At 48.3% G+C, this 20,610-nt stretch overlaps 1 non-coding gene across 1 annotated transcript; it reads right to left on the bottom strand.

The window, feature by feature from the left end:
• Window positions 1-8,334: 8,334 nt before the first annotated feature.
• On the bottom strand, window positions 8,335-8,408 carry Trnat-agu (transfer RNA threonine (anticodon AGU)). Its single transcript has one exon. It is a non-coding gene; the product is annotated as a tRNA-Thr (tRNA).
• Between the last annotated feature and the right edge of the window lie 12,202 nt (window positions 8,409-20,610).

Below are 20,610 nucleotides of genomic sequence, written 5' to 3' on the forward strand. Positions count from 1 at the left end.
CGAACGGCACGGCGGCCAAACACATCGATGATGGCGGTCTTGAAAGCAGACCACGTGGGGAACTCGGTGGTGTGGTTGTTGTACCACAGGCCCGCCACACCCGCGAGGTAGAAAATCAGGTTGCTGAGTTTGCCTGCCTCGTCCCATTTGTTTGGTACGCTCACACGCTCGTACATCGCAAGCCAGTCCTCAACATCGGTCCCATCCGCGCCGGTGAAGATAGGAGGGTCGCGGATGCGGGGGACACCGGGGCATGCGGTCGTTGTGGAAGGAGACGTTTGCTGAGCAGCGTCTTGAGGCATGGTAGTTGGTAGGGTACGGGATCTCAGCTCCAGGGGCATCGAATAGGAGCACAGCACTCTCCACCAATTTGTTGAGGCGTTTATTGGACGGTAGTCGGCGACGATATGCAATGGCGACAGTCAAGGCACAAACACGGACTCAAGAACGCGAGCGCGAAGAGCCAAAGGCGACGACCCACTAGAAGGCTATGGAGAGCACAACCCATTACTCAATAAAGGCTTCGCTACAATATATATATATATAAATTCTAAGGTGTTACGTGCCAAAACGGAGACATGGTCATGAGGCACGGCGTAAGGGGGGACTGCGGATTAATTTTGACCACCTAGCAGATCCCTCCCGGAGGACCAACTCTGGGTCGTCCAGCAGGCCCGCGGAGCGGCCGGCAGGCTTGACCTGACGGTCCCGACGTGGCAGTCGCCCGCTGCGCGCTAACGCGTGCCTTGCAGGACCCAAATAAGTTTCGCAACCAACCAACCAACCAACCAACCTAGCGTTTTTTAACATGCATCTAAATCTAAGTACATGGATTTTCGCATTTCGCCCTCATGTAAATATTAATGAGAACTAACAGACAATAACGCCAAGGAAAGTATAGGGGGTGTTATCTGTAGTATTTAGAACATAAATGTGAAGAAAGTAAAGTGGACGAAAAGATGACTTGCCGCCGGCAGGGACCGAACCTGCGACCTTCGAATAACGCGTCCGATGCTCTACCACTGAGCTACGGCGGCGGTCATCCTCCCGTCCACTTTTTGGGGTATATATGTTGATTTAAACGTAGGAGTGTTAGTCAGCGCCAATCGCAGCCATGGCGGTGAGTGTGGAACACACTTTTTTTGCCTGGTGGCCTTACGTAGCACGTGATCTTTTTACGAGCTGGCAGCTGACCAATAATCCCTCGCATACTACCTGAAGGCATTAAGTCTGCCAGGACGAGACCCTCGCTATGAATGAAGGAAAGGAGATGATTTTTCTAAGGGCTCGTTTATATTTGTTAGACACAATATTAATGAGAACTAACAGACAATAACGCCAAGGAAAGTATAGGGGGTGTTATCTGTAGTATTTAGAACATAAATGTGAAGAAAGTAAAGTGGACGAAAAGATGAAGGTAGAGCATCGGACGCGTTATTCGAAGGTCGCAGGCTCGGTCCCTGCCGGCGGCAAGTCATCTTTTCGTCCACTTTACTTTCTTCACATTTATGTTCTAAATACTACAGATAACACCCCCTATACTTTCCTTGGCGTTATTGTCTGTTAGTTCTCATTAATATTGTGTCTAACAAATATAAACGAGCCCTTAGAAAAAATCATCTCCTTTCCTGCCCTCATGTAAATGTGGTAGCCGTGGGTGGGGATCAAAACCGCGTACTAGCCGCTAAGCCACCACGGCTACTGCAACGATAGTTAATATGGACTTTCGACACCACTAGTAAATGCTGATTTTTGGCACGTCGTGACTGTTTTAGCACGATAGCGTTAAAGAGCACGTTTCGCAGAAATTCCGGTGTCGTCGTCGGCGTCGTTGGTTGTGAGCGAAAAATCAGCGTCGTCCGTGTCCGAAAAATCAAGATGCAAATAAAATAATTAATAAAAATCTTCGGCTCGAGCAGGAATCGTCCCAGGCCATGGGCGTCGCAAGCAGGTGTTCTCAAGGTAAATGTAAATGGTAGCAAAGCTTCCATAGAAGCCCATACGTTCAGAAAATGGCTGCTCACCAGCTGCTCATAGCTGCTCATAAAGTCACTGGAACGGGAAAAGTACCGCGACCATCCTGCGCGCCGCCATATTTGGTCCAGCGCGGCCGAAGCGGCGGCGGTGCGGTGTTGATTTCACGTGGAGTAAGGCATGTTTTACGCATTGCGTGCGCTTTTACAGCCCCGAATGAAGCATACCGTTGTTCTCTGACTGATTAGGAAAGAAATAGCGGCAGTTTTCACTTGCCTACATGCGCACGCACGCGAACTAACGCGATAAAGAAATGCGAACTGCGCGGCGTTTACGCGCTCGGCTGTCTGCATTTATTAAATGCGAAGCATTTCTTAGCGAATTTCTGCGACTTTGTGGTATCTATCTATCTATCTATCTATCTATCTATCTATCTATCTATCTATCTATCTATCTATCTATCTATCTATCTATCTATCTATCTATCTATCTATCTATCTATCTATCTATCTATCTATCTATCTAGCCGCCCCCGACTTTGTGCTGTCCTGGCTGCTTCGTTAATGGGATGTACACCAAATTTGGTATGGCATAACATGACTGTATGACGAATATAAATTACAGGTAATAACATGAAAATAATGACAAGCATGTCATGTACGGCATGAGTTACATGCCATGCTCATGGTGCGGCCGCTTCGATAGCCTGATGCACAACAAAATTGGTATGGCGTACGTGACAAGAGTGTATGACGAACATAAGTGACTAGTTATAACGAGCAAATCATGAGAGACATGTCATGTAAAACATGATATACATGACATGGTCTCGGGGCGCTCGCGGTCGTTTAATGAAATGCATATATACCAAAATTTTTATGACGAGCTATTTCTGTATGACGAACGTTAGTGATAAGTGGTAACATGAAAATCATGACTTCCATGTCATGTACGGCATGACTTACTTGCCACGCTCATGCTGCGATGGCGGGCGGTTCGCTAGCTTGAAATGCACCCAAATTGGTATAGCGTGAGGTGACTGTATGACGAACACGAATGACAAGTGGTAACGTGAAAATCATGACTTGTGTGTCTGTATGGCATGACTTGGATGGCACGCTCTTGGTATGCTCGCGGCCATTTCGTTAGCTTGATATATACCAAGACTGGTATTGCGCGCCCTTACTGTATGACGAACATGAATGACAGGTGGTAGCATGAAAATAATAACATGCAGGACATTTACGGCACGATTTGCATTACACTGTCTTGGCGCGCTTCCGGCCGTTTTGTTAACTGGATGTATAGCAAATTTGGTATGGCATGACATGGGTGCGTGACGAACATAAATTACAGGTCATGCGTTGTATATACCAGAATATACGTACTGTCGGCCGCGAAAGTTAGCGGGATCTGCAGCGCGTGGCGGAGCAACGCAAAACTGCATTGCTGCGTCACCTACCGGGACGCGGCGGGTGTTGAGGCTATCGGCCTCGGGGATTAGCGACGGCGCGTTTAGATAACGTGCCGTTGCCGGATCTAATCGAGGAGGCCGCGGCCGATAGCCTCAACACCCGCCGCGTCCCGGTAGGTGACGCAGCAATGCAGTTTTCCGTCGCTCCGCCACGCGCTGCAGATCCCGCAAAATTTTGCGGCCGACAGTACGTTTCATTCGCGTTGGGATTCCACATGCATGCATGTCAAACATGCATTGTTTAGCGAACTAGATCTTACATGATACATGTACCACTATTTTCATGTTACCGCACGGTACTTATGTTTGTCATACAGTCACGTCACGCAATACCGATTTTGGTGCATATCAAACAAACGAACTGGCCGCGACAGCATCATGAGCATGGCAAGTAAACCATGACTTGCATGACATGCGTGCCATTATTTTCATGTTACCGCCTGTTATTTACGTCCGCATTACGGCACGTCACGCAATACCGATTTTGGTGCATATCAAGCAAGCGAACCGGCCGCGAGAGCATCAGCCATTATTTTCATGCTACCACCTGTTATTTGTGTTCGTCATACGTCAGGCAGTACAGTCAGTTTTCATGGCGCGCTGATCATTATATGTTTGCCCAAAAGCGTCAATTTTACGCCAAACATAATAAAGAGCCGCCCGGCAATGTTATTGTGCATGAACCTCCAACCACGCGAAACAAGCTGCACTAGTGCAGGGTAGGCGCAAACATTCCCCGAAACAACATTTGCGAATTCTCAATGAAGCGCTTACCTCACAAAGGCGGGTATCAGTCGTGGGAACAAATTTTTCCCGCCTTATTCTGTGCAGCCACACAGCCCGTCGCTTGGCATCCTTTTTCCCGCTGAGAATGGCAAAGAGGGCCTTGCCCGTTTCCCGCCGGTTGCTGCACCCAAAAGCGCAGCACCCGGGCATTCTTCGATGCCTCGATAGACTTTCGATGAAGTCTCAAAACGATACGGGATGTCGTAATGTTCCTGCACGCTTTCCTGAGCCTATAAAAACAATTGCCCTCCAAAGCGCCTTGCGGCTGCGGCCGGGAGACACTAGCGAGGCGAGCGAGCTGGGCCATTTATGTGGCGAAGCCGCCCAAAGGGCGTGGCGGCGAAGAGAAAAGGAACGCGGTACTTTTCCCATTCCAGTGACTTTAGTTGCTCATGGGGCTTAGCGCCATCTGTGTGAGGAGGGAACACTTCCGGCGGAACAAAGAATAATGCGGATCTGACGCAATATCCGGTAAAAAAGTGACGTCATTTTGGTGGCAGTAGCGCGAAATTTGACCTCAAAATATTTTTCTTAGGCCCCTGATCGCTAAGGACTCGCGCTACGGCGAGCCGGCCAGCCCTCGGCGAATGCGCTTGAAGCCAACGCTAGCTAAACTAATATTGACCCGTGACTAAACAGCGGTGTTTAAGTGTACCGTCGTGCAATTCGCCTTGGTTTTACCAGGAAACTTTATTCTCTGAGCTTTTATTCTGCGTTCGTGTCATCTTCCACAGCGTAAGTGTTCTCACGTTTGCAGCGTTGCTTATTTGCTTCGCACATGCGCAGGGGACTTATAGAGCGCATTGCATGTGTGCTTCAGTTCTAACGAGAAGAAATGATGCCTGGTCACGCCAAGATAATGATATTTCAGTTTTATTCAATGATCACAATAACGCAATTTAACACACCCTACACAATGAGCAATAAATGTCATAATAAGTACAAAAAGTGCGTACGCTATGTGCACTATGTTTTGCCTTTTGTTCCGATAAATTAACCTTACGTGTAACGTATCAAGACATGCGAATTGTAGTGATTGTAGCGCAACAGATAACTTAGCGATCTGCTCACCGATAACAGGAAATATAGTAGGCACCGCGTGTTCACGAAGGAAACCGGGCAGCAGGAATACTGATCCATGAAAATCCAGCAAGCACACTACTACGAACCGTTGCCCCGCTGTCTTGTCTAGAAGAGAGGGCTCGCCAGGCGTGTTGCTATTGCATCCTTGGAACACCACATCGTTTCCGCGAGTACCGAGGAAAGCGTTCGGCGTGAAATGTTAGCCGCCTCGTGCCGTTGTCCGTTGAACACCGTAGCCAACACGTTTACCAACGATGAAACGCACCTCGCAACTTCGCGCACACCAAGATCAAATTCTCACCACAATAATTCACAGAACGCATGCAAGTGCGAAACACCAGAACACGTGAGGGGGCGTGTCGCCGCAGACGAACTTACGAGCGCGCCTTTCCATGCACCGCAAGGGCTGCACTGAATAACAATGACGTGCGCCTCTCTTCAGGGGGCGCTAAGAAAAAGGTTTTTCGTAAGAATTAAACACTGTCGTACATTCTTGGCACATTGCGCCTACATAATATTGTTCGGGAAATAAATGTAATTTGTAAAACATAAAGATTGCTTTACGTTTGAATAAAACTTGGTTTTTTCGCTATTAGTGTTTGTTCCCTCCAAACATAGTCGCGCTTCAATCGCAGCACCCATAACTCCCCTTGCTGGTGTCGTTGGCAATAGGTTCTGAACCGTTTTTCGCCCGAAGCTTCGCGACCTATTTGAATCGACCTTGGTGTTCTACTACAGAGCCACGCCGCTCCTTGAAACTGCTTGGGAAAGAAACACTATATGAAGGTCATGTACTATAAGAGGAGTCAGCGCACGTAACCCGCCACGGTGGTCCAGTGGTTATGGCGCTCGACTGCTGACCCGCAGGTCGCGAGATCGAATCCCGGGCGCGGCGGCCGTATTTTCGATGGAGGCGAAAACGCTTGAGGCCCGTGTACTCAGATTTTAAGTGCACGTTAAAGAACACCAGCTGGTCAAAATTTTCCGGAGCCCTCCGCTACGGCGTCACATAATCACATCTGGTTTTGGGACGTTAAACCCCACCAATTATTATTATTAACGCATGTAATGTTGTGTGGCAGAAGCGTAAGAGTATTAATAATAATAATAATCTTCATTTTTAATTAAAAAATAGTACACATATCAGACCTAAAAAAGTCACATAGGACCCAAGGCGAATCGCGCCAGGCGTCAAAAGATGTGAATTGCGCAACGAGTGGGTATTTTAAAGGTCCACCCATTACGAAGCGCTCAGACAGATTTAATCGCCAGAAAAAGCATCAACAAAGTGAGCAGCTGCGTAGGTTCGTGTGTTGCCTTACGGACGCGTAGTGTACCCTTCACTGATTCACAAAAGGACGAATTATGGCGTAGGGGCCACTTAACAACAGTACTTGCAGTAGGCATTCTAGGATAGTTTGAAACGGCCAATATTAAGCGTACAGACGTTCGTTTCCTTGCAGAATACCCACTACGGCGTGCCACATAAGCATTTTAAGGTTTTGGCACGTAAGACTCCAGTACTTATTATATCATTACTAGATTTACATAATCACTGAAGTTGGGCTATTGCAAAAAAATATATATAGCTGAGACAAACATAACATCACTTACTTGGCGGGGCTTCGTGTCTGTAATTTTTTTTTGTCACCTGTGTCTTGCGTAACTTTATCTGGAATGACATGACCTCATGTGTTTATAATTCTGCGTACTACGTAATCCTTGGCTTCGAGAACGTTCAGAACACAAGCGTCGTGTGCTGAGGCATCGAAAAGCCACCCAGCGGCTTGTTGAAGTACACCGTCATCTAAATCCAGGGCAGATATACTTTTACCGTGACTCCTAATACGGGCTTTTCGTGGTATTCGAGAAACTCGTCGGCGATGGACGTCGTAAATCAAGCGTAAGCGCGTTGATTCCCACCCTCGGCGCTTCGCACGAACGTTGCTGACGCCGCAAGGCCATCTTCGTCCTCGTGATGGCGTCCTTGTTGATTTTAGAGTTCCTGTTTATCATAAAAGAAAAAAAAAATATATCCCGTTTCGTAGCCATCCTGCAGTTGCATTCCTCACCGTCGTCATCCTCATCTCTGTAATCTTGACAGCATAGCGGACTTGGGGTTCGTCTTGTAGTTTGAAGCGAGTTGCATGGAAAGAGCGAGGCATTTTGAATCGCATTTTTCTGCTTCTATTTCTTTATGCTCGTCTTGGTTTCCCTCTGCGTCAAGTAATTATTGTGTTCCTTGTTTCACTTTTCCCTCTCGGGTAATCACAAAAAAATGATCTATCTATCTATCTATCTATCTATCTATCTATCTATCTATCTATCTATCTATCTATCTATCTATCTATCTATCTATCTATCTATCTATCTATCTATCTATCTATCTATCTATCTATCTATCTATCTATCTATCTATCTATCTATCTATCTATCTATCTATCTATCTATCTATCCTACGCGCCGTCGTATATTTTTGCTGCAAGGGTGTCGCACTGCTATACAGGCTCGAGGACTTGGATTCGATTCCCGGGCACGGCGACCGCATTTTTCTGGGGGCGAAACGCAAGAACACCCGTACACTTAAACAGGTGCATTTAAAGAAGCCTAAGTGGTCAGAATGAGTCCGGAGTCTTCACTACTGCGTACCTCATAATCATATGGTGGTTTTGCCACTCTGGGGTTCTTGAAATGAGCGCCGCCCTAAGACCAAACGCACGCAGTCACGCCGTCGAGCAAACGAACACGTGTATACTTATTAACTGCTTTTACATAACGGCGAGCATCCAAGCCGAATCTAATAAGTAACATGCCAGATAACCCAAATAAAATGCTAATACAATACACAAACGACATAACACATACAAAGGAAGATAATTTTGAGGGCTCGTTTCTTTGTATGACACAACGTTAATGAGGCCAAGGAAAGTATAGGGGACGTTAATAGTACCGGCTTTAGTCTGTTGTAGTAATTGTGATATAGATGTAAAGAAGGTAAAGTGCAAGAAAAAACAACTTGCCGCCTGCAGGGACCGAACCTGCAACCTTCGGATTACTCGCCCGATGCTCTTACCAATTAAGCTACGGCGGCATATATCTATATATATATATATATATATATATATATATATATATATATATATATATATATATATATATATATATATATATATATATATATAATTTCGCATAAAGACATGCACACAAATACCCCACAGACTGGGCGAGAGGACGGCCGCCGCCGTAGCTCAATTGGTAAGAGCATTAGGCGCGTAATCCGAAGGTTGCAGGTACGGTCCCTGCCGGTATGGTATGAATAACTTTACTGATGTCCTGAGGATTCAGTCTGGGACTGATGCGGGCCGCTTCCACGTCGGGACAGAGAGGCCAAGCCCCTCTGCCGCCACACGGGCCCTCTGGACAGCCCTGAGTTGGTCCGCCAGCGCGTCACTGTGCAGCATTCGCTGCCCACCACTGTTCACCTTGAGAACCATCACCAGCCATCGCCGAGCAGCGCCAGAGCATGTGATCTAAATCGAGCAAACCCCCACACTTACTACAATAGACTGAAATCCCGCAGTCCGCATTAATTTTACTCATGACGACCGGGTTAGGGTACGTCCGTGTCTGCAGAAGTCTTAATGTAACCGCCTGTGGCCTGCTTAATCTATAATGTGGAAAGGGGAATGCCCTGCGCCTTAGGTAACAGTGCTTGGTGATCTCGTTATAAGTTAACAGCTGGTCCCTGGCAAGTTGTCTTTTCGTCCACTTTAATTTCTTCACATCTATATAGCAATTACTACAATACACTTAAAACAGTGCAATTAATGTCCCCTATACTTTCCTTGGCTTCATTATCTGCTGATCTTCAATAACACATACAATGAAGCACGAATGCAGCGTCGCTGACGTTCGACTAACCAAGGGAATCCGCGGGAACGAGCCACGATATCGCACCCACCGACCTCCCCGAGTGCCATCCGTCGCCGACCACGGCAGATCCCGAAAGAGAAAAAAAAAAAAATCGCTTCGCCATGCGCCCGCGTAACTTCGCTCCCAGACAGGTGGCGCCACAGCGCGAGCACAGCTAAGTCCCTCTAGCACAGCCCCATCTCTCGCTCGGCGGCGAAGCTGACTACGACGCGCGGGCGCCATAGAATTTCTCACAATAATACTTAGAGGGAAATCTGGCGTCACCGTCTATGCGAATGTCTTAAGGGGCCCCGTTGCCGCGATGGGAACGACGGTATATGTGGGTGCGTTCCAATACTCACCGTAGACAGCTAAATAGACAGCTAAGTGGACAGCGGCCATCTTAAGTGCTATTCCAATTCTCACGTAGCCGGCAAAATAGACAGCTTCGAGAAGACAGCATCGGAGACAAAAAATTGGCCGCGTATCTGCGTGCTTCGCTGCAAATGTCGCCTAAAGACGATAGAAGAGGCGCTGCGTGAGATATGGACGCCATCTGGCAATACGTCGGGAAACATGAGGGCTGTGTTGCGGGCTGGTAGTCCCGGCGCAGCAGCAGGCGAAGACCGGCGGTGACCAACGCGACCGGCGGGACGCCAGCCAGCCCGAACACGCTGTTTGGCGCAAAGCGCTGAAGCAGAAGAAACGTCCGCACTCAACGAGTACTCTCCACACACTCTTTTATTTAAACGTCGCCTGGGTAAAACAGGAATGCCAGAGCGGCGCCCCATGGCATTCGTACAGTGCAATACAGAACCGAAACCGAAACACAACAATGAGCTTGTGCAGAGGGCACGGAGTAAGGCAAGTTTCAGCGGAGTCGCATTTTCAGCGCAGCTTAAGAAACTAGGGTTTTTAGAATTACGTATGTATGCATTTTCTATTAAGGGAACACAGCACCTAATATCTACCTAGTGATGTTGCGCCTCAGATATGCGTAATGTTTGCTTTTTGATCGACAATGTGCACAAGTATGAACCTAGTCAGCCGTTCAAGATGGCTGGTCCTTGGGCAAGTGGTTCAACTTTGCCCGAGTGGCTGAATCGAGTGACGTGCCGACAAACAGAAGGACAGACGTGCCGACGAAGAGGAAGACAGTGCGATCTTGTTGACGTCCCTGCGTGTTCCACGTCAGGGGCGTCTTCACCATCAAGCCATGACGCCTTCAACGTCATAAACTCCTTCGAAGGCCCAAGCCTTCGACGTCGTTGTTCCTGCGGGAACTAGTCCGGAGACCGTCGTCAGCGCGACGGCCTCAATAGTTGGCCTGTCAGAAGTACATTGTGTTCAGCATATGGGAGGCATGAACTTCCAAGTCACCGTCAAGAGCATGGCTTCCATGATTCTAATCGTCGACGTTGGCTACCTGACCATCGGTGGCGAGCGCCTTCCCGTCGTTCCTGTTAGCCCGCAGGTAACTAACGCCGCCTGCTTATTCCTCCCGTCCTTCGTCCCCAACGAAGTCCTCGTCCAGGCTTTGTCCCCATACGGCAAGGTGTTATCTGTAAACGCTGGCTTCATGAGCGCACGACGCGGAGTCCTCAAAGGCACGCGTTTTGTTCGGATGGAAATGAGCACCACGCATCCCGTCCCCAACTACCTTAGAGTTTCTGGCCATCGAGTCACGTTCGACTACCGTGGTCTGCAGCGTGTTTGCCGTCGGTGTGGCTCCAGTGGCCATTATCGTGCACAGTGCACAGCACCGTTCTGTGGTCGCTGTGGTGTCCATGGGCACGAAAGCGAAGGGTGCGACCGCCCCTGCCGACGTTGTGGAGATGGTCACCCCACTACCGTCTGTCCAGTGCGGCGTTCATATTCGGATGCTGCTGAGGGGACCTTTCCGCCTCTACCGACCGTGTCACCTGCGGTAATGCCTGAGCGAGAAACCGGAGCTGCAGAAGAAATCAAGAATGCACCTCCGGAAGCTACGTTAAAAGGAAACGAGGAAGCGTACAGCTTGGCCAATCACGATGCGCCATGTCCGCCAGCCTCGCCGGCAAGAAAAGACACCATGGTTGACGTGGCGTCCATTCCAGACAAGCAAGACGTTTCATGTTTGGTTGCGTCTCCGGCCGAGAAGCAAGCGCATGGAGGGACCGCCGCGCCGGCCGCATCCTTAGCTGAATGTGCCGTAGTCTCCGACGCTTTGAAGTGTACGGACGCTGGCGTTTCGTCCAGCGCAGCGTTTGAACCGAATGAGCAAGACACATTGGTTCCTTCAGAAAGCCAGACTCGCGACTTCCTTGAACAAGTTGCAAGACGCCATGGGAACTCTTTACTGACTCGCCTCGACAAGCAGCTAGCGGTCAAGATCGTTGGTGGAGACAACATTGACTCTGCAGCCCTACCGCTACCTGAATCGTCTGAAAGCAGCTTCAGCCTCGGAGTGGACAGTAGCATTGAGCTATCGCCGAGCCTAGACGAATGTGATGTGGAGATGCTTGCCCCGCGAGAAGTTAAGCGTGCGCCTACGAGTGGCACCAGGTCGGACGGCGCCAGGATAGCCGCTCCGAGTCTCAGCAGCCGAAGAAACCTCGACGCTCTTCTAGAGGGCCGAAGTGTGTTGTGTAGCGTGAGCACTGCATGTCCCCCGGACCCCGGGGTGCCGAATTGAAGAACACGACCAGGTCAGTAAGGTCACTCATTAGTATTTCAATATGGCTGATACCCTAAAAATAATTTCTTTAAACGTTCAAGGGTTCCGTAATCCTGTAAAACAAGCTGAGGCTATCAGCGTAGCTCGAGCAGAACATTGTGATGTTCTATGTTTACAAGAAACAAATTTTTTCACCATTGGCCACGTTCGTGTGTTCAAGCGCTCACTCAACTTGGGCTGTTACTTTTCTTTGGCGACATCTCGCTTCAGTGGAGTTGGAATCATTATCTTTAACCTAACTCTTCTGCGAGATCACCACGTTTTCTATGATGGGCTAGGTCGGGTACTGGCTTTCGACTGCGTCCTATCGTCGTTCAGACTACGCATTCTGTCTATTTATGGGCCAGCCCAAGCAGCCAAGTCTAATGATTTTTTCCGTGACCTGGACGTGTATTTTCTTGACGGTCGGCATGTAATACTCACCGGGGATTTTAACTGTGTCTTAGATACGCGAGCTGATGTCCAGGGCCCGGGATGGGGTCGACCTGACTGGAACGCGCGCGAGCTGCGTCGCCTTGTCCAGCACTTCTCTTTGATAGATACGTACAGACTAGTACATGGATCCCAATATGCCTGGACTTGGCGACGTGGCTCATCGTCTAGTAGGTTGGATCGCTTCTACGTGTCAAGTGCGCTAGCTTCTTACGTGTCGCGATCCGATGTGATACCATTACCGTCATCCCCTGTTTAGGTCTCCGATCATCGACCAGTAGCGCTCGAGGCTTGCTTTCCTTTTACTTCGTCAGTGAGACCATGGCGCCTTGACATTCGCGTTCTGCATGACACGCGTTCGCGCTCCAGTTTATCTAGAGTCTTGCGCGCCTCCCTTTTTGGATCCGGTCCAGTCTCGTGAGACGCGCTCAAGGGACAGTGGCGTCTACACTGCTCAGTTGAAGGGCGTGCTTTGAGACGGCGTATGTCGGAGGAGCTAGCAGACGCTGCCACAAAGCTACGCATTGCTCTTCGGGTCGACCGACTAACTCCTTTGATGCGCGCATGGCAGCCAGAGCTAAGGGAGCGTTTCCAACGCCTTATTGCAGCATTGTCGTTGTCGGCGGCTGCCTGGCGTTGCAGGCATAATCCATGTGCTCACCCCGAAGTACTGGGCTTTGCGAGAAGCTCGCTCCTCAGACAGTCAAGTCCGCTGATTACCCAAGCCGCCAGAGCCCTTCCCGTTGCGTTGCCACCTGCGCGTGATCGATCACTTTTCTTAACTCATTTCGAAAACATAGCTCGAACGGCTGTGTCAACGCGTCATGGTACCGCTGAGACATTCACAATGCTTAGTGGTCTGCCTCAGGTTCCACCAGATGTAGCTGCACAACTTTGTGCAAGTCCATCAGCTGATGAGGTCAAAGAAGCATTGTCTTCTATGAAGCGTGGTTCGGCTCCTGGCCCGGACGGGTTGCCCGTTGAGTTTTATTTAACCTTTTGGGATGACATTGGTTCCACTTTCACCTCTGTTATTTGCCGTTGCTTTGAGCACTTTGATTTCTCGGATAGCTTTCACGATGGCCGCATTGTGCTGATACCTAAACATGACCCATCCTCAGTTCGCCCGGAGGATTGGAGACCAATTACGCTTCTCAACGTCGATTACAAAACTTTTGCAGCAGTTGTCACTCGGCGCTTGAGAAGCCTGATGCCTTCCTTAATAGTACATCATCAGGCGTGCTCGATCCCTGGACGAGAAATTCATAGTCTCTCCTTTGTTACGCGTGACATCATCGCGTATACGATAGCGAGATCAGCACGTGGGCTCTTGGTTTCACTTGATCAAGAAAAGGCATTCGATTGCCTTGAACATAGCTACATATTTAGCGTTATGGAGGAGTTTGGATTCTCGCAAAACTTTGTTGAGCTTCTCAGAAACGCATACAGAAACATACACAGCACGTTGTTTCTTGATGGTTATGAAAGTGCGCCATTTCCCGTTACCCGCGGAGTTCGCCAAGGGTGTCCTTTATCTCCAGTACTTTTTGTGCTTAGTCTCGAACCGTTCCTGCGCTCACTACTTAACGATCCATACATTCGAGGCCTCCCACTACCTGGAAGTGATACTGTGAAGGTGACAGCTTTCACCGATGACATCACATTGTATCTGAAGAACGAGGACAGCCTATCCCGTAGCCTACGGCTTTTCGCTGAATATGGGAATATTTCCGGTGATGCGTTAAATTTTCAAAATGTCAATATTTGTTTACTGGTTCCCCAGATATCTGCCTAAGTCCATTCTTCCGCCTTCAAAAAAGCGGCTGTCTACGTATTTTGGGGCTTGATTATACCTACTACGGCATATCATCCTCCGTGTGGGTTTCAGTACTCGATGTAAAACGACGCGTCCGGGAAGCGCAAGAGTACGATTTACCGCTGTTGGAAAGACGGTACTTAGCACAGACAGTATTTTGCGGCCGTGCATGGTACATTTCTCATGTTGTGCAGCCCCCCTTGCGAATAACTAGGTCGTTGCAATCCCTTCTTGGCTCGTTTTTCTGGTCAGGTGGAACTGAACTGGTTTGCCGCGCTGCGCTTGGCCAACCACGCAACAGAGGTGGATTCGCGTTCCCATCTGTGTCTGTTCGCTGCCGGCTGCTTGCTCTGCGATTCTTGCTTCGGTTGCTAAACGGTGACCAGTGTCCAGCGCGTGATCTTGCCTGCTATTTCTTAGGCACAAAGTTACGCTATTTGTTACCGGGAACACGGCTTAACTCCGCGCCGCAAGTACTCAACGTGCCTGCATTTTACTCCACGGCAGTAGCATTTTTATCGGCATGCACAGCAGGTTTGCCCTGATGTGGAGATTCTAGAAAACCGGGTTGTAGATACAACGGCAGCCTTGCTGCTCCCTCTGGTTCCTCCAGCCCGTCTAGCACGTTCGAGTCGTGTCTCGTGGAGCGCGATAACGGCATCCTTTCTACACTGTAAAAAATTTTTCTTGAAAAAACCAGAAATTGTCTGGCAGCTGGCCTGCCAGAAAATTTCTGTTCTCTTTCTGTTTTATGTTTTTACGTTTTTGTAATTTTACATGTCTCTTCTGTTCCTGCTAACAGAAAATTTCTGTAATTTACATGGTTTTTTCTGTTTTCAGTAACAGAAAATGTCTGTAATGTTACATGTTTTTTTTGTTCTCAGTAACAGTAAATTTCTGTAATTTCAAATAATTTTTTCTGTTTTCAGTAACAGAAAACTTCTGTACCTTGACATGGTTTTTTCGGTTCTCACTAACAGAGAATTTCTGTAATTGTACTACACTTTTGGTTTCTTAGTACAGAAATCTTCTGTGACTTGACAAGTTTTTTTTTTCATATGTTCAGTACAGGAAGTTTCTGTAATTAAAATGAGCTTTCTGCTTTATGTAACAAAAATTTTTGAAATTGTATTTCTTTCTCATCGCAGCAACGTCAGTTGACAAATATTCTGCAATTTGACAGGTTATGCAAGCTTAAAATGTATGTGGTGCAAAACAGAAAATCTCACGAACAGAAAGCACCACAAATTTTTGCATCTGCATTGTCCCCTTTATAGCACGCATCCTCTCTCACAAATTCGTTAATTCAGTACACCATAGAGTGAAATGCAAACAAGTTTATTGACATGAAACATAGAAGTTCAGGCAGTTGCCAACATGTGCATCTTGAAATACGAGAGATGCCCACACTATCCCAAACGGTCACTATGCATTAATTGAAAGTCGCAGGTTCGGTCCGTGCCAGTGGCATGTTATCTTTTCGTCCACTTTGCTTTCTTCACATTTGCTTCGTAATGACTACAAATAACATCCCCTGTAGTTGCCTTAGCTTTCTTGTCTGTTGTAATTATTGTTGTGTCTAACAAAGAAAAACAAGCTATTACATTTCCCGTTTCGTTCACTATGCCCACAGTATCACAACGGGTCTAGATTAAGGAATCTCCCGGGGATATTGTTCGAGTTGGCAGGCACAGATGTTTAAAAGCCAGGTCCTTGAGGAAGCTAATCAATGACGCCACTTTCGGGTTCATGTGCTGTTTCCCTCGAGTATGCTCAGTCTTTGTGCCCTTTCCGAGACTGACAGTGGCAATTGACCTAAAAAGAAGAGGCAATTCTGTTTAGCAGTCCAGAAGTACCTAAATATTCTTAGATACAGTGTAACTACAAAGTTACCCACTAGCTCTTCATTAAGAATAGGCTTTTCTGCATACATCCATCTCTACTTACACTACGTTCACTAAAATTAGAATTTGAACCTTCTAATGTCTAAGTACTGACAGCTAGTATGTTTGTGAATACTCGCAAGCAGTATACCATAAAACAGGTAGCTTCTCATTGAAGGGATAATGGTTTTGTTATAGTAATTTTGTTCCAAAACGCTTTATTTTCCGTTTAACTAAATGAAGCCATCTCAATAAATAAAGGTATTTTATAGAAGCAATATACCATACATTTTTTTAAATGTTACCGGAAAGCTAGAGTTATTGACCAAAGTATTTTGCCCAAGATTTAGTTTCAATCTCACCTATGAGTGAACTCCGGGGTAAGACTTGCCTCTTTTGGGTAGGCAACGTTGACGCAAAGTCTGCCAGGAATAATATCTTGAACGCCGCTCTAGGACTGCATGCTTGCATGAGAGGAACGTCGTCAATGCAAACTGTGAAGGATTTGGCTGTCAGGAAACCACCACCTGCAAGTTGAAAAATTGGGTTCAAGATTTACTCATATTTAGAAGGGGAGAATATCATACCTTTCGCAAATATGAAAGGCCAACTTGGCATTTCCTGAAGGTCATCATCCCAGATGGTATCCTTGAATAAAGGAACGAGCATTGATCGAATAAGTAGGCACGATGCAAAATAGAATTTGTTAATTTGTTAGTAACAGGAAACAGCGCGGGCAAACGGGACACGAAAGGCTGACAGGACTTTCTTTTCCCGTTTGCCCGCGGTTTCCTGTTATGAAGCCAAGCCAACAAGCTCAAGCTCATACCCTTTCAAACAATTTGTTAAAACTGGATGTTTGCACATATTTTAACACTGCGTACTCTCAAACACTTTGATCGCCCCAACGATGCTAAACAAAAAGCACAATGCAAGAAAGCCGATGAAAAATCAACAAGCGATTTTAAGGCTGTATTAGCATGGAATCTCTTGCCCTAAGTGGAAGTGAAATGGCGCATTTTGAAAGTGTTGGTCTGCACCTGCGATGGTTTGCTCTATTTTCGGTGTGCAATCGTGCCCGGATATATCGAACTCGATGGAGATTGTGAAATAATTCGATATATAAATATTTCGATATTCGAAATTGCGCTCGTAATAAAAGCTTAGCACGTCTCTGACAAATGTATAAACTTTCAAAAAAAAAAAAAGCCGGGTGATTACCGATTGGCGTATCCAAAAGCAGCAACGTCGATAGGTACACGACGGTGATAAATGATTAATTTGATGAGCAAAAAGTCGATCAGGTCAACGGGGCTCAACTGGCAGCACACGTGAAATGCACAAGAAGGAAGAAGTGCTGAATAAAAAAAAATTGTTGCAGTGGCTTAGCTCAGCTATGCCAGGATAACGTAGCGTTAGCAAAGGTTCAGCTAATTATTCTTAGCTTTCCTGATTGTCTAGGATTAACTTGGATATCATGCTTACTGCTGCTCCAATGACACACACGGTATACGTATTATGTGGCACATGTATATTTATTTTGCCAGGCAACTACTTCGGGATCCGATGAGTTAAGCTTCACCGCTCTTCTGCGCCGTTGAGCAGCATTTGCGCTCTCCTACTCCATGGCTATACCACACTGGCAAACGCCAGTCAGAGGCGCTATCAAGCGGCTCCAGCGCAGTGTCAGACGGCGACTGCACAGCCAAAGCGAATAGCTGCGCGCGCGCCGCCGCCAATACGTCTGCCACGGCTACGACGTCACTCCTCTGGAAAGCGCAGACCGGTGGCGGCGGCGGAGTGCGCAGGAGGTGCCGGCTCTTGTGCGTGACATCACTGATCCTCGCATGCGCAGCACGGCTCTTGAGGAGCCACGCGAAACTGGCTCGACTAGGCCAGTGGAGCTAACGCTACAAAGGCCAGTTTGGTGTCGAGAAAGACTTACCCTCTAGTCATAAGTAAGCGCTGTAGTCACATTCAAAATCCAGCGCCAAACCACGGCGCCGATACCTTCGAGGGACCGCAAATTCATCAAAAGGCGGCACTTCTTCAAAGCACCCACCCTCCCCCCACGCCAGAGAACGCGTGCAAGAACAGCCAGCGTGTTTCGAACAAGTAAGCGCTTACACTACATTCAAGATCCAGCGTCATAGCACGGCGCCGATACCTTCGACGGAGCGCGCATTCATCAAAGGCTGCCACTTCTTCAAAGCAGAAACCCTCCCCCCACGCCAGCGAAAGGCGTGCAAGAACAGCCAGCGTATTTCGAACAAGTAAGCGCTCACACCACATTCAAAATGCAGCGTCAAATCACGGCGCCGATACCTTCGATGGAGCGCGCATTCATCAAAGGCCGCCACTTCAAAGCAGCCCCCCCCCCCCCCCCCCCCCACGCCAGCGAAACGCATGCAAGAACAGCCAGCGTGTTTCGAACAAGTAAGCGCTTACACCACATTCAAAACGCAGCGTCAAATCACGGCACCGACACCTTCGACGGAGCGCGCATTCATCAAAGGCCGCCACTTCAAAGCACCCACCCTCCCCCCAAGCCAGCGAAACGCGTGCAAGAACAGCCAGCGTGTCACGAAAAAGTAAGCGCTTACACCACATTCAAAATCCAGCGTCAAATCACGGCGCCGATAGCTTCGACGGAGCACGCATTCATTAATGGCCGCCACTTCAAAGCACCCCCCCCCCCCACGCCAGCGAAACGCATGCAAGAACAGCCAGCGTGTTTCGAACAAGTAAGCGCTTACACCACATTCAACCAGCGTCAAATCACGTCGCCGATACCTACGAAGGAGCGCGCATTCATCAAATGCCATCGCTTCTTCAAAGCTCAAGCCCTTCCCCATGCCTGCGAAAAGCGTGCAAGAACAGCCAGCGTGTTTCGAACAAGTAAGCGCTTACACCACATTCTAAATCCAGCGTCAAATCACGGCGCCGATACATTCGACGGAGCGCGCATTCACCAAAGGCCGCCACTTCTTCAAAGCACCCACCCTTCCCCAACGCCGGAGAAACGCGTACAAGAAGATCCAGCTGCCGACGACGCCGAACTGGCTCAACATCTTTACCGAGCCGCTATGAACAGATGAGTCATGTCCAACTCTCCCGAACCCAGGCGCGAACCAATAAGCGCGCAGAGGCACGTGGGTCGGCCAGTCAACGACGCTCGGCACAGCGAGGCTACGCTGGCTACGCTACAAAGGCCGGCGCGACCGGCGCGTCCGGCGTCCGTGGGCGTTCCGCGCCCCTGCTGCAGCCGGCGCGAGATGCGACATGCTGCATTCCGCGCCAGCGACGTTACCCAAAGAACACTGTACCCAAAGACCCAGACTTCACGGTGTCTGCGTTTCCTCGGTCTTCGTGACGAAGACGACGAAGGGACGCCGGGCGTGCTCAACTGCGCATGCGTCAAGTCGACGTAGTGCTCGGTTGGCTCGGTTTTCGCGTCAACGTAACGTGACGAACCAACGAACGTGGCGTTGCCAACTTCTGCTGACGCTGGTTGACGCGAACGCTGCGCTGGACTATAAAGGGCCGTTTATAACGAGGCTGGCAAAGCAGAAAAAAAAATCACGCATCATAGCAATTTAAGGACGCACACGATCCGCATAAATGGGACTCATTCCGCCAACGCCACATGACACGAACACATTCTTTGATGGCAACATTAGCGGAGCACCTGCTTCGGTGCGCCTAAACTAGCTCCTTACAGATAAGACAACGGACGAACACATTGCAGTGTGACGCAATCTCACGCACTCAACGCACTCAACGCCTGAACTGGGCGTGCACGATAGTACGCTCTGCGCGGTAACAACGAAGCACACTGCGCAGACGGCGGCAGCCGTTTGGCACATTTCAAATGGCAGTACTGCTCTGCTTACACCTCCTGCCGCACGGCTAAGCGCAGCAGCAAAGTTAAATACGACGTACACCAGCAACCAACGTTTAGAACCATTGGTTCAAAAAACGTTGCTAACTGTGTACTACACGAGCCGTTGTCATCGAGCGTTATAGCAACAACATAATCGCGTAATAGCACTTCAGTAACACATAATAGAGTTCAGTAATCACATAAAGTAGCAAGGGAACTCTCACTCACCTGATGGACGAACTGTAACAAAGCGCAGTGGTTCAATGACAGCAGAGCGTCGACGAGCAAACAACGAGGAGCATCAGTTGGTCCAGTCCATAAAGAAGAAACTAGGCCTACGCAGCTTGAAATTTGAATCTGTGCATTGAAGCGCGCCGAAAGCAAGGAGCGCAACATGTACAAATACGCATATTACTTGAAACAAAATTAATTGCTACCGTTGGCTTACTTCCTAAAATATAAGCAATTTATTACTTGGTGCAGTCTATTTTTATAGTTGTTTTTCAAGTACTAATACCCCGGTCACACTGGCAGATTTAGTGTCATTTTGAGCGAGTGCACTGACGTCCTCAGAATGTCATTTTGGCGGCGCGCTGCTACACGAGAAAGGGGAGTGTGCTTTGGAAATGATGGTAATGGCGATGGGTACTT

The sequence above is a fragment of the Rhipicephalus sanguineus genome, chromosome 1 (assembly GCF_013339695.2).
Source record: "Rhipicephalus sanguineus isolate Rsan-2018 chromosome 1, BIME_Rsan_1.4, whole genome shotgun sequence".
NCBI classification, from domain to species: domain Eukaryota; kingdom Metazoa; phylum Arthropoda; class Arachnida; order Ixodida; family Ixodidae; genus Rhipicephalus; species Rhipicephalus sanguineus.